Here is a 16,688-nt window from a genome sequence, read left to right as displayed (position 1 = left end):
AAGTGATTAAATACATTATATATACGATATATGTATAAACATTATAGGTCGTAAGTATTTATGTCAAATAACGTTACGTATAGTTATCGTTTTGAAAGCTTAAGTTAGTAGTTTCAAAATATACTTATAACTTATTGTTATTAATACAAAATGAGATATTTAAACATCCTTAAATCATGTTAAATATGTATATATACATATATATACACAAACGTATAATTAACATATATTGTATAGTTCGTGATATCATCGGTCAAACTAGACGGTTAAACGTTATGTAAAACTCTTTTCAAAATCATAAATCTCAACAATTTAGATTGCTTATCATGTTGGTAAGTTTTAATTTATGTAAATATTAATCTTATAAGTGTAAAACGATCGGAAAAATCCGGGTCGTTACAGTACCCACCCGTTAAAGAAATTTCGTCCCGAAATTTGGTAGAGGTTGTCATAAATAACAATAGGAATGTTTTCATGATGAATATGAGGTATTAATAGAGTTTTATCATTATTGGAAGATATGGATAAAACGATTCGGTCATGTGAAGCGCACGAGTGAAGCTATCACAAAAGAATGAAATGAGTGAATATAGAATTGTTTTAACCGATGTCGAGATTAGGATTGATTTCCAGAATTTAAGGGATTTAAAGAAAATCTTATGTAATAAGATTTGGTTCTTCGATGATTGAGAAAACAGGATCTCCTTTGATTTAATGCGATAATCTGTTTCGATTTCTTTGTCGGATATTTCACTATAAATCCACCTCCTTCCCTTTCTTACTTCCATACCTCATATCTCTTACTCTTCCTCCTCTAATTCATACCTTAAGGTATCCTTTAAAATGCTTCATCCCGTTCTGATTTTTGTTATACTTCTAACTTTCATATCTTTCATTCTTCTCTTTCATCTACCGCTAGAAGAATCTATTCACTTTTATGATTTTCTTGGAATTATAATGTTTCTAATTCTCCCGTGTCTTTACGTCGCCATACGTATTGATACACACGGTTTGTAGTTTCTGGGTGGTTATTGGGTTTGATATCTTTCCTTATATTTCGATGCTCATGCTTCTGTTTTCCATAATCATTGTCATCCATAGTTAATACTCTCTCCTATTTGCTGTAATCTATACCCCAATTTCTATTTTGGGACTTTGTCCCTTCGTTTCTTCTTCCCGTCCTTGAGTCAAGCGATCAATAGTTCGAAATTCGTAGGTATAAAATTCGGAATGAACATAGCTAATGCTCTAAGAAAGGAATGGTAATGGCACGATTTTGATTTGTCAAATTACCAGAATATCCAGGAAAATAGAACTATCAAGATGATTTGTTCTTAATATGTTTCGGAATTGGATAGAATGTAAAAGTCGTGTAACATGGCACATGATGACGGTACTGTGAATCATCATATTCCATTAGAAACTTAACATGACTTACGGTAATATAATGAAGTTGATCAAGTTTCATTATATTATACTAGTTCATGCATCAGTTCCCAACACTGCTTCAGAACATTCCTATTTTAAACTTGAAGGATTTAGAAACTAACACAGTTTCCTTTATATTGTAACGCAGATATTACAGAGAGATAAATGATTTCAGATAAGGATAGTGGTGAAAATATCTTCAGAAATATTGAGGATATTTATAATGAAAGATATGATAATATCTTGGAATTTCTAATGTCGAAGGATGATGATGAAGATTGACCCGTAAGGGTTTAGATTCAGAAGCAAGGTGTTTGCTACAGAATCGTCATAATTCTTTATGTACAAGTTTAGTCCTTGTAACTTGTTCAGAGTCTCCTTCATGGTTTGTTCAATCCGGTTTTCAGTACCAATTTTCTATCGAGCGTTCCTAACACTTCCTTCTTTTATCATCAACATTTGGTCATTAAGACCTTCTACAACATGCTGCTTCGTCAGTATTTTCAAAGTTATCGGATCTGGGTCATTGGTTATCAAACCAAGATGGTTTAAGGAGAATTGTATTTTTAGATGATTTAACGCTGATGGTAATATGATGGAATATAAAAGGTTCTCCGGTAACGATGGCGAAAGAACAACGTATATATATATATATCGAGATTGTAATAAGAGTAGTCTTACTGAGATATCGAAGTGGAGCTGTGACAAAATTAGTTAATTGAAAAGGAATCGCGTGATTGTTTTTGCTAATGGATGATAAGGAATTCGATGCGGATACGTTTTAACTATAACTTCGAGTTCAAAAATTTTTAGGTGCATAACTGTATGCATAAATATTTATTCCGTAGACGAGGTGCGGCTGGTTGAACTTCTCGATCGAGATGTTTTCAAGAATCGTGAAAAGTTGTGAATGCGAATTGTAATCGTCAAGATACAAATGAGGTTTAAAATAGAATCAAGTGGCAAACTTGAAGGATTGTTTAGTTTCATATGTAATAATCATCATTTTAACTCATTTTTAATTGTCCAAAGTTAGCAGTCCAATAGTCCGATTGTCCAATGATTCAATAAATTCATATATGAACTAAATATATAATATTCGAATTACTTAATACGTATCGTGACCCGTGTACTGGTCTCGGTGTCGATCACAACTCAAAGTATATATATATTTTGGAATCAACTCCGACCCTGTATAGCCAACTCCCACCTTCACATATAGAGTGTCTATGGTTGTTCCGAAATATATATATAGATGGATCAATATGATAAGTCGAAACCTTGTATACGTGTCCCGTTATTTAAAATGCGTAAAATAAATAAATATATATCATGACCCATTATACAACGTGTTGTCTCAGAATTAATCCGACGTGTTGTTGTACATGTGTCCCGACGGTATGTAAAGTACAGAAATTAAAATTGCAAGAATGTAAATTGCGATAAATTAAATATTAATCAGTTAGCTGGGAACAGTTATCCGGAACAGTTAGCGTGTAATCCTATCACAATTTCAATTAATTAATTCATCTGTTTCTAACAATTTTTATTTTGCCAATGTTTCTTCATTATGCCACTTGTTGGATTCGGATAGGTAAAAATCCAAATATGAAATTTAAATGGAAATGGTTAATCTGGGGTGAACGGATACGTATATCGGTAATTGTAAGTAGGATAATAAATGATCGTTGAATCAGATTCGAAGAATGTACAGTGTAACTTGTTAATGTGAATTCTAAATATTCCTTGGGTACTACCCACCCGTTAAAATATTTTCATCATTAACAGTTTGTACGAATGAAATTTTTAATTACAATCTTTATGAAAATATATTTGCATATATATTTTCTTCGGAGGTAACTATGAATTTAATGAGTCAATAAAATATTCAACTCATTTGATTTATCGTTATTACTAGATTACATAATCTCCAAAACATTAGAGATTACATAATCGTCATGTCGAACGAAGAACGATACGTAAAGAAGAGGTAATCGGTGTAGAATGATATGTAGAACAAAGATCATATTCGAAGTTCAGATGATGATGTTGAGGTACGTGGTGCGGATGTGATTGTTGGTGGTGGTAATGATACGGTTGGTGTTGATGCTGATGATGTCGTTGACGTCGATGATGCTACTGGTACTGAAGATTGCGAGGTTGATGTTGTTAACGGTACTGGTTATGCTGCTGGTGCTGCTGCTGGTGTTTGTAACCTTCGCACCGTGTTCTCCAAAGCCGTCACACGAGCGCGAAGTTCGTTAATTTCTGCTAGTACACCAGGATGATTGGCGGTTGGAGTGAGCGAATGAACAAGATCCGAAATATGGGATAGGATATAATCGTGACGAGATACTCGAGAAATGAGAGAGAAAATGGTTTCTCGAACAGGTTCGCCGGTAAGTGCTTCAGGTTCGTCGCCAATGGGGCAATTCGGTGGGTGAAAGGGATCACCTTCTTCTTGTCTCCAATAATTTAGTATACTACGAACCCATCCCCAATTCATCCAGAATAGATGATGAGAAATTGGTTGATCCATTCCAGTGACGCTGCCTTCGGAGCCCGAATGGAAATCCATATCAGCGTAGCTGTCGGAGTCGGAGGAATTCGAACTGGACGCGGAGTTCATCTTGTACAGTCGGGGAAATGAATTTTTGGTTTGGAATAGATTATAGGAGTTGGGTTTGGTATTCTTCAATACATAATTTACATATGTATTTATAATACTCAAAATCCCGTGAATTACGGAGAATCTTTGAAATTCGTCAGGCAATGTCTATAGCAACAGATACGCTAGGATACGAATTTTGTCTATACACTATCGATGCACCAAATGCAGTAAGACGTGTCTAGACTTAAGAATACTAAGCAGGCAATTCTTAAGGATGATAAGCAGATGATTTTCGACTAGATATGATAAGCAAAACTTTTGACATGTAGACACGGTCAAAGTCCAGACTCACTAATGCATCCTAACAACTACCAGTTAGACACACTAATGCAAGGCCTGGTTCGCTAAGACCAACACTCTGATACCACATGAGACGACCCGACCCAATCCATAGGGAAGAATACAATAACATATGATAACATTGCGAGGTACTTGACCTCTATATGATACATTTTTCAAACGTTGCATTTATTCTTAAAAGGAAAACTATCATTACATCAATATTTGACATTTTCGTCTAACATTTCATAATATCCACATGACCTAATCTGTCATTTACTTATTAATATTCTCTATTGAACTCCAATGACTCGAATGCAACGTCTTTGTATCATGGCTTAAAAAGGTCCCAAGTAGTATCCTTAACATGAGCTAATGCACAGCGGAAGACTTAATTCATACCTGAGAATAACATGCTTTAAAACGTCAACATAAAGTTGGTGAGATATATAGGTTTGATGCTAGCAGCGTTATAACAATGGAACACAAGATTTCATATATAAACATTTTAATAAAAATATTCTAAGTGGTTGAGCACTTGGTAACCATACTTAACATTTAATCACGTCGCATATTCCCTTTATTATGAAATCTTACTACACCGTACCAAGGTGTAGTCACGAAACGAAGTACTGTGCAACCGTTGAATACTGGTCGTCCAGTCCGGTTGGGGTTGTCAGGCCCGATAGATCTATCAACAGGATTCGCGTTTACAATACCGCTGTAAATATTAGTTACCAAGCTACAGGGAAGTATGCCAGTGGTACAACTCAACGTAGAATATATTTTTCAGTTACTTGTGTCCATAGCGTAAAACATAAAATACATGTATTCTCATCCCGAAATATTTAGAGTTTAAAAGTGGGACTATATACTCACTTTGCCTTGAAGATATGTAATTTCGACTTGGTCTCCGATTGATATCACGAACCTATCCATATATAATATATCAATATACTTTCATTTTAAACAACGTCACATATATATATAATACTTTTAATACTTTTTATAATTCCTTAGTCCGTAGTTAGCAGTTCAATGTTAGTAATTCAATTTTAATGGTTCATTTTTAGTTGTTTAATAAACCCCCATTGAAATAAATAAAACCCCCATCGTATATGTATTGGCCGAGATTAATCTTGACCCATGGTACCGGTGTTGTCAAATGACGTGTTGCGTACATAAAGTACCGGTGTTGTCAAATGACGTGTTGCGTACAATCATGGGATCTTATGATTAATCTTCTCGTATTGTTTACGGGTGATCCTGAACCATATAAAATTAAATTATGAGTACATATGTATAAAATATCATGTTACTTTAGGAAGATGTGATTTATTTAATTTTCTCCAATTATTTTCGTGGCTAAACTAGTCTTGGATATCCGATTTTGTTTTGGTCATAATTTCTTCGTTACAACTCCGTTTTCGTTGATTCAACTTTCCACTTCCTTGGATCGAGTCCCTCTTTAAGAATATGAACTGTAAATACCTTAGTTTGTATTCTAAATCATAGGTCATAGGTCAAATTTTGGTGAAACTTATGAAGTTAATCATTTTTGTTACAAAAACATCATTTAATGACCATTTTTCTAAAAATACTTATACTATGAATTAAATCATGAAATTTTTATGTGTTAACATATTCATAAGAAATATCATTTTTCCAGAATATAAACCTCCAATTCAAAGTTCAAGATGGTTTTTAATTATCCAACCCAAAACAGCCCCCGGTTGCACTCCGACGTCAGACGACCCGACCCAATCCATAGGGATGAATACAATAACATATGATAACATTGCGAGGTACTTGACCTCTATATGATACATTTTACAAACGTTGCATTTATTCTTAAAAGGCAAACTATCATTACATCAATATTTGACATTTTCGTCTAACATTTCATAATATCCAAATGACCTAATCTGTCATTTACTTATTTATATTCTCTATTGAACTCCAATGACTCGAATGCAACGTCTTTGTATCATGGCTTAAAAGGTCCCAAGTAGTATCCTTAACATGAGCTAATGCACAGCGGAAGACTTAATTCATACCTGAGAATAACATGCTTTAAAACGTCAACATAAAGTTGGTGAGATATATAGGTTTGATGCTAGCAGCGTTATAACAATGGAACACAAGATTTCATATATAAACATTTTAATAAAAATATTCTAAGTGGTTGAGCACTTGGTAACCATACTTAACATTTAATCACGTCGCATATTCCCTTTATTATGAAATCTTACTACACCGTACCAAGGTGTAGTCACGAAACGAAGTACTGTGCAACCGTTGAATACTGGTCGTCCAGTCCGGTTGGGGTTGTCAGGCCCGATAGATCTATCAACAGGATTCGCGTTTACAATACCGCTGTAAATATTAGTTACCAAGCTACAGGGAAGTATGCCAGTGGTACAACTCAACGTAGAATATATTTTTCAGTTACTTGTGTCCATAATGTAAAATATAAAATACATGTATTCTCATCCCGAAATATTTAGAGTTTAAAAGTGGGACTATATACTCACTTTTGTCTTGAAGATATGTAATTTCGACTTGGTCTCCGATTGATATCACGAACCTATCCATATATAATATATCAATACCTTTTCTTTTTAAACAATCGTCACATATATATACTTATAATACTTTTAATACTTTTAATAATTCCTTAGTCCGTAGTTAGCAGTCCGATGTTAGTAATTCAATTTTAATGGTTCATATTTAGTTGTTTAATAAACCCCCAATGAAATAAATAAAACCCCCATCGTATATGTATTGGTCGAGATTAATCTTGACCCATGGTACCGGTGTTGTCAAATGACGTGTTGCGTACAATCATGGGATCTTATGATTAATCTTCTCGTATTGTTTACGGGTGATCCTGAACCATATAAAATTAAATTATGAGTACATATGTATAAAATATCATGTTACTTTAGGAAGATGTGATTTATTTAATTTTCTCCAATTATTTTCGTGGCTAAACTAGTCTTGGATATCCGATTTTGTTTTGGTCATAATTTCTTCGTTACAACTCCGTTTTTATTGATTCAACTTTCCACTTCCTTGGATCGAGTACCTCTTTAAGAATATGAACTGTAAATACCTTAGTTTGTATTCGAAATCATAGGTCATAGGTCAAATTTTGGTGAAACTTATGAAGTTAATCATTTTTGTTACAAAAACATCATTTAATGACCATTTTTCTAAAAATACTTATACTATGAATTAAATCATGAAATTTTTATGTGTTAACATATTCATAAGAAATATCATTTTTCCAGAATATAAACCTCCAATTCAAAGTTCAAGATGGTTTTTAATTATCCAACCCAAAACAGCCCCCGGTTGCACTCCGACGTCATAAAAACAGTTTTTTAAGGTATTCTTTGAAAAACCAAGTTATACCTTGTTAAATTAGCATATATTTAAGTTATATTACAGGTCTTGAAGTATTTTAAAAGTTAAGTTAGAAGGATCTATTTAGTTTGCAAACAAGTTTGAAATCATTCAAACTATGTTTTTGTTGTTAAAATTGTATACCATACAATAAGATAGCTATATATATATGAATCGAATAAGGTTATGAACAAAGTTACTACCTCAAGTTACTTGGACAAGATTGCTGTAAAATAGGAGTAAAAACCTAGAACCAAAAGAGTGATGAAATTGGATGAAAGATTGGAAGCAACTTAAGACATAAACTTGAATTGAAAGTTGTATTTTTGTAGTGTTTTTGTTGATCTTTTTATGGTGGTGTTTAAGGTGATTCTTGAGAGGATTTTTACTGGAGTTCTTAGAGATACATGAGGCTAGTAAGTGTGTGTATTTAGCTAGAGAAATGATGTTCCAAAAATTGAAAATGGATGCATGTATTTATGGTGGTGTAAAAGGTGTATAAATTTGTAATTTTGTGAAAAGATCTTTTAATCATGTGAAATTGTCATACTAAATAACAAAAGTAGTTACCTTATACATAAGGCATGAACAAGGGCTGGTTGGTGGTGATTTGATGTGTATATACCAATAGTAAATACGTATAGAAGCTAGGTATGATACGAGTACATATACTCTAGATATACGTATAGAAATCTTGTGAAAAATGGAATGAGGATTCAAATATAGCTATCTTTTGTGAATATACTTATATTGTTTTATGTATTTAAGTCTTTAAAAGTGATTAAATACATTATATATACGATATATTATAGGTCGTAAGTATTTATGTCAAATAACGTTACGTATAGTTATCGTTTTGAAAGCTTAAGTTAGTAGTTTCAAAATATACTTATAACTTATTGTTATTAATACAAAATGAGATATTTAAACATCATTAAATCATGTTAAATATGTATATATACATATATATACACAAACGTATAATTAACATATATTGTATAGTTCGTGATATCATCGGTCAAACTAGACGGTTAAACGTTATGTAAAACTCTTTTCAAAATCATAAATCTCAACAATTTAGATTGCTTATCATGTTGGTAAGTTTTAATTTATGTAAATATTAATCTTATAAGTGTAAAACGATCGGAAAAATCCGGGTCGTTACAGTACCCACCCGTTAAAGAAATTTCGTCCCGAAATTTGGTAGAGGTTGTCATAAATAACAATAGGAATGTTTTCATGACGAATATGAGGTATTAATAGAGTTTTATCATTATTGGAAGATATGGATAAAACGATTCGGTCATGTGAAGCGCACGAGTGAAGCTATCACAAAAGAATGAAATGAGTGAATATAGAATTGTTTTAACCGATGTCGAGATTACATATCTTCAAGGCAAAGTGAGTATATAGTCCCACTTTTAAACTCTAAATATTTCGGGATGAGAATACATGTATTTTATGTTTTACATTATGGACACAAGTAACTGAAAAATATATTCTACGTTGAGTTGTACCACTGGCATACTTCCCTGTAGCTTGGTAACTAATATTTACAGCGGTATTGTAAACGCAAATCCTGTTGATAGATCTATCGGGCCTGACAACCCCAACCGGACTGGACGACCAGTATTCAACGGTTGCACAGTACTTCGTTTTGTGACTACACTTGGTACAGTGTAGTAAGATTTCATATTAAAGGGAATATGCGACGTGATTAATTGTTAAGTATGGTTACCAAGTGCTCAACCACTTAGAATATTTTTATTAAAATGTTTATATATGAAATCTTGTGTTCCATTGTTATAACGCTGCTAGCATCAAACCTATATATCTCACCAACTTTATGTTGACGTTTTAAAGCATGTTATTCTCAGGTATGAATTAAGTCTTCCGTTGTGCATTAGCTCATGTTAAGGATACTACTTGGGACCTTTTAAGCCATGATACAAAGACGTTGCATTCGAGTCATTGGAGTTCAATAGAGAATATTAATAAGTAAATGACAGATTAGGTCATGTGGATATTATGAAATGTTAGACGAAAATGTCAAATATTGATGTAATGATAGTTTTCCTTTTAAGAATAAATGCAACGTTTGAAAAATGTATCATATAGAGGTCAAGTACCTCGCAATGTTATCATATGTTATTGTATTCTTCCCTATGGATTGGGTCGGGTCGTCTCATGTGGTATCAATCCATAGGGATGAATACAATAACATATGATAACATTGCGAGGTACTTGACCTCTATATGATACATTTTACAAACGTTGCATTTATTCTTAAAAGGCAAACTATCATTACATCAATATTTGACATTTTCGTCTAACATTTCATAATATCCAAATGACCTAATCTATCATTTACTTATTTATATTCTCTATTGAACTCCAATGACTCGAATGCAACGTCTTTGTATCATGGCTTAAAAGGTCCCAAGTAGTATCCTTAACATGAGCTAATGCACAGCGGAAGACTTAATTCATACCTGAGAATAACATGCTTTAAAACGTCAACATAAAGTTGGTGAGATATATAGGTTTGATGCTAGCAGCGTTATAACAATGGAACACAAGATTTCATATATAAACATTTTAATAAAAATATTCTAAGTGGTTGAGCACTTGGTAACCATACTTAACATTTAATCACGTCGCATATTCCCTTTATTATGAAATCTTACTACACCGTACCAAGGTGTAGTCACGAAACGAAGTACTGTGCAACCGTTGAATACTGGTCGTCCAGTCCGGTTGGGGTTGTCAGGCCCGATAGATCTATCAACAGGATTCGCGTTTACAATACCGCTGTAAATATTAGTTACCAAGCTACAGGGAAGTATGCCAGTGGTACAACTCAACGTAGAATATATTTTTCAGTTACTTGTGTCCATAATGTAAAATATAAAATACATGTATTCTCATCCCGAAATATTTAGAGTTTAAAAGTGGGACTATATACTCACTTTTGTCTTGAAGATATGTAATTTCGACTTGGTCTCCGATTGATATCACGAACCTATCCATATATAATATATCAATACCTTTTCTTTTTAAACAATCGTCACATATATATACTTATAATACTTTTAATACTTTTAATAATTCCTTAGTCCGTAGTTAGCAGTCCGATGTTAGTAATTCAATTTTAATGGTTCATATTTAGTTGTTTAATAAACCCCCAATGAAATAAATAAAACCCCCATCGTATATGTATTGGTCGAGATTAATCTTGACCCATGGTACCGGTGTTGTCAAATGACGTGTTGCGTACATAAAGTACCGGTGTTGTCAAATGACGTGTTGCGTACAATCATGGGATCTTATGATTAATCTTCTCGTATTGTTTACGGGTGATCCTGAACCATATAAAATTAAATTATGAGTACATATGTATAAAATATCATGTTACTTTAGGAAGATGTGATTTATTTAATTTTCTCCAATTATTTTCGTGGCTAAACTAGTCTTGGATATCCGATTTTGTTTTGGTCATAATTTCTTCGTTACAACTCCGTTTTCATTGATTCAACTTTCCACTTCCTTGGATCGAGTACCTCTTTAAGAATATGAACTGTAAATACCTTAGTTTGTATTCAAAATCATAGGTCATAGGTCAAATTTTGGTGAAACTTATGAAGTTAATCATTTTTGTTACAAAAACATCATTTAATGACCATTTTTCTAAAAATACTTATACTATGAATTAAATCATGAAATTTTTATGTGTTAACATATTCATAAGAAATATCATTTTTCCAGAATATAAACCTCCAATTCAAAGTTCAAGATGGTTTTTAATTATCCAACCCAAAACAGCCCCCGGTTGCACTCCGACGTCATAAAAACAGTTTTTTAAGGTATTCTTTGAAAAACCAAGTTATACCTTGTTAAATTAGCATATATTTAAGTTATATTACAGGTCTTGAAGTATTTTAAAAGTTAAGTTAGAAGGATCTATTTAGTTTGCAAACAAGTTTGAAATCATTCAAACTATGTTTTTGTTGTTAAAATTGTATACCATACAATAAGATAGCTATATATATATGAATCGAATAAGGTTATGAACAAAGTTACTACCTCAAGTTACTTGGACAAGATTGCTGTAAAAGAGGAGTAAAAACCTAGAACCAAAAGAGTGATGAAATTGGATGAAAGATTGGAAGCAACTTAAGACATAAACTTGAATTGAAAGTTGTATTTTTGTAGTGTTTTTGTTGATCTTTTTATGGTGGTGTTTAAGGTGATTCTTGAGAGGATTTTTACTGGAGTTCTTAGAGATACATGAGGCTAGTAAGTGTGTGTATTTAGCTAGAGAAATGATGTTCCAAAAATTGAAAATGGATGCATGTATTTATGGTGGTGTAAAAGGTGTATAAATTTGTAATTTTGTGAAAAGATCTTTTAATCATGTGAAATTGTCATACTAAATAACAAAAGTAGTTACCTTATACATAAGGCATGAACAAGGGCTGGTTGGTGGTGATTTGATGTGTATATACCAATAGTAAATACGTATAGAAGCTAGGTATGATACGAGTACATATACTCTAGATATACGTATAGAAATCTTGTGAAAAATGGAATGAGGATTCAAATATAGCTATCTTTTGTGAATATACTTATATTGTTTTATGTATTTAAGTCTTTAAAAGTGATTAAATACATTATATATACGATATATGTATAAACATTATAGGTCGTAAGTATTTATGTCAAATAACGTTACGTATAGTTATCGTTTTGAAAGCTTAAGTTAGTAGTTTCAAAATATACTTATAACTTATTGTTATTAATACAAAATGAGATATTTAAACATCCTTAAATCATGTTAAATATGTATATATACATATATATACACAAACGTATAATTAACATATATTGTATAGTTCGTGATATCATCGGTCAAACTAGACGGTTAAACGTTATGTAAAACTCTTTTCAAAATCATAAATCTCAACAATTTAGATTGCTTATCATGTTGGTAAGTTTTAATTTATGTAAATATTAATCTTATAAGTGTAAAACGATCGGAAAAATCCGGGTCGTTACAGTACCCACCCGTTAAAGAAATTTCGTCCCGAAATTTGGTAGAGGTTGTCATAAATAACAATAGGAATGTTTTCATGACGAATATGAGGTATTAATAGAGTTTTATCATTATTGGAAGATATGGATAAAACGATTCGGTCATGTGAAGCGCACGAGTGAAGCTATCACAAAAGAATGAAATGAGTGAATATAGAATTGTTTTAACCGATGTCGAGATTAGGATTGATTTCCAGAATTTAAGGGATTTAAAGAAAATCTTATGTAATAAGATTTGGTTCTTCGATGATTGAGAAAACAGGATCTCCTTTGATTTAATGCGATAATCTGTTTCGATTTCTTTGTCGGATATTTCACTATAAATCCACCTCCTTCCCTTTCTTACTTCCATACCTCACATCTCTTACTCTTCCTCCTCTAATTCATACCTTAAGGTATCCTTTAAAATGCTTCATCCCGTTCTGATTTTTGTTATACTTCTAACTTTCATATCTTTCATTCTTCTCTTTCATCTACCGCTAGAAGAATCTATTCACTTTTATGATTTTCTTGGAATTATAATGTTTCTAATTCTCCCGTGTCTTTACGTCGCCATACGTATTGATACACACGGTTTGTAGTTTCTGGGTGGTTATTGGGTTTGATATCTTTCCTTATATTTCGATGCTCATGCTTCTGTTTTCCATAATCATTGTCATCCATAGTTAATACTCTCTCCTATTTGCTGTAATCTATACCCCAATTTCTATTTTGGGACTTTGTCCCTTCGTTTCTTCTTCCCGTCCTTGAGTCAAGCGATCAATAGTTCGAAATTCGTAGGTATAAAATTCGGAATGAACATAGCTAATGCTCTAAGAAAGGAATGGTAATGGCACGATTTTGATTTGTCAAATTACCAGAATATCCAGGAAAATAGAACTATCAAGATGATTTGTTCTTAATATGTTTCGGAATTGGATAGAATGTAAAAGTCGTGTAACATGGCACATGATGACGGTACTGTGAATCATCATATTCCATTAGAAACTTAACATGACTTACGGTAATATAATGAAGTTGATCAAGTTTCATTATATTATACTAGTTCATGCATCAGTTCCCAACACTGCTTCAGAACATTCCTATTTTAAACTTGAAGGATTTAGAAACTAACACAGTTTCCTTTATATTGTAACGCAGATATTACAGAGAGATAAATGATTTCAGATAAGGATAGTGGTGAAAATATCTTCAGAAATATTGAGGATATTTATAATGAAAGATATGATAATATCTTGGAATTTCTAATGTCGAAGGATGATGATGAAGATTGACCCGTAAGGGTTTAGATTCAGAAGCAAGGTGTTTGCTACAGAATCGTCATAATTCTTTATGTACAAGTTTAGTCCTTGTAACTTGTTCAGAGTCTCCTTCATGGTTTGTTCAATCCGGTTTTCAGTACCAATTTTCTATCGAGCGTTCCTAACACTTCCTTCTTTTATCATCAACATTTGGTCATTAAGACCTTCTACAACATGCTGCTTCGTCAGTATTTTCAAAGTTATCGGATCTGGGTCATTGGTTATCAAACCAAGATGGTTTAAGGAGAATTGTATTTTTAGATGATTTAACGCTGATGGTAATATGATGGAATATAAAAGGTTCTCCGGTAACGATGGCGAAAGAACAACGTATATATATATATATCGAGATTGTAATAAGAGTAGTCTTACTGAGATATCGAAGTGGAGCTGTGACAAAATTAGTTAATTGAAAAGGAATCGCGTGATTGTTTTTGCTAATGGATGATAAGGAATTCGATGCGGATACGTTTTAACTATAACTTCGAGTTCAAAAATTTTTAGGTGCATAACTGTATGCATAAATATTTATTCCGTAGACGAGGTGCGGCTGGTTGAACTTCTCGATCGAGATGTTTTCAAGAATCGTGAAAAGTTGTGAATGCGAATTGTAATCGTCAAGATACAAATGAGGTTTAAAATAGAATCAAGTGGCAAACTTGAAGGATTGTTTAGTTTCATATGTAATAATCATCATTTTAACTCATTTTTAATTGTCCAAAGTTAGCAGTCCAATAGTCCGATTGTCCAATGATTCAATAAATTCATATATGAACTAAATATATAATATTCGAATTACTTAATACGTATCGTGACCCGTGTACTGGTCTCGGTGTCGATCACAACTCAAAGTATATATATATTTTGGAATCAACTCCGACCCTGTATAGCCAACTCCCACCTTCACATATAGAGTGTCTATGGTTGTTCCGAAATATATATATAGATGGATCAATATGATAAGTCGAAACCTTGTATACGTGTCCCGTTATTTAAAATGCGTAAAATAAATAAATATATATCATGACCCATTATACAACGTGTTGTCTCAGAATTAATCCGACGTGTTGTTGTACATGTGTCCCGACGGTATGTAAAGTACAGAAATTAAAATTGCAAGAATGTAAATTGCGATAAATTAAATATTAATCAGTTAGCTGGGAACAGTTATCCGGAACAGTTAGCGTGTAATCCTATCACAATTTCAATTAATTAATTCATCTGTTTCTAACAATTTTTATTTTGCCAATGTTTCTTCATTATGCCACTTGTTGGATTCGGATAGGTAAAAATCCAAATATGAAATTTAAATGGAAATGGTTAATCTGGGGTGAACGGATACGTATATCGGTAATTGTAAGTAGGATAATAAATGATCGTTGAATCAGATTCGAAGAATGTACAGTGTAACTTGTTAATGTGAATTCTAAATATTCCTTGGGTACTACCCACCCGTTAAAATATTTTCATCATTAACAGTTTGTACGAATGAAATTTTTAATTACAATCTTTATGAAAATATATTTGCATATATATTTTCTTCGGAGGTAACTATGAATTTAATGAGTCAATAAAATATTCAACTCATTTGATTTATCGTTATTACTAGATTACATAATCTCCAAAACATTAGAGATTACATAATCGTCATGTCGAACGAAGAACGATACGTAAAGAAGAGGTAATCGGTGTAGAATGATATGTAGAACAAAGATCATATTCGAAGTTCAGATGATGATGTTGAGGTACGTGGTGCGGATGTGATTGTTGGTGGTGGTAATGATACGGTTGGTGTTGATGCTGATGATGTCGTTGACGTCGATGATGCTACTGGTACTGAAGATTGCGAGGTTGATGTTGTTAACGGTACTGGTTATGCTGCTGGTGCTGCTGCTGGTGTTTGTAACCTTCGCACCGTGTTCTCCAAAGCCGTCACACGAGCGCGAAGTTCGTTAATTTCTGCTAGTACACCAGGATGATTGGCGGTTGGAGTGAGCGAATGAACAAGATCCGAAATATGGGATAGGATATAATCGTGACGAGATACTCGAGAAATGAGAGAGAAAATGGTTTCTCGAACAGGTTCGCCGGTAAGTGCTTCAGGTTCGTCGCCAATGGGGCAATTCGGTGGGTGAAAGGGATCACCTTCTTCTTGTCTCCAATAATTTAGTATACTACGAACCCATCCCCAATTCATCCAGAATAGATGATGAGAAATTGGTTGATCCATTCCAGTGACGCTGCCTTCGGAGCCCGAATGGAAATCCATATCAGCGTAGCTGTCGGAGTCGGAGGAATTCGAACTGGACGCGGAGTTCATCTTGTACAGTCGGGGAAATGAATTTTTGGTTTGGAATAGATTATAGGAGTTGGGTTTGGTATTCTTCAATACATAATTTACATATGTATTTATAATACTCAAAATCCCGTGAATTACGGAGAATCTTTGAAATTCGTCAGGCAATGTCTATAGCAACAGATACGCTAGGATACGAATTTTGTCTATACAC

Source organism: Rutidosis leptorrhynchoides, chromosome 1 (genome assembly GCF_046630445.1).
Source record: "Rutidosis leptorrhynchoides isolate AG116_Rl617_1_P2 chromosome 1, CSIRO_AGI_Rlap_v1, whole genome shotgun sequence".
Classification (NCBI taxonomy): domain Eukaryota; kingdom Viridiplantae; phylum Streptophyta; class Magnoliopsida; order Asterales; family Asteraceae; genus Rutidosis; species Rutidosis leptorrhynchoides.
The sequence above is the reverse complement of the archived record's forward strand: the minus strand, read 5'-3'. Positions refer to the sequence as shown.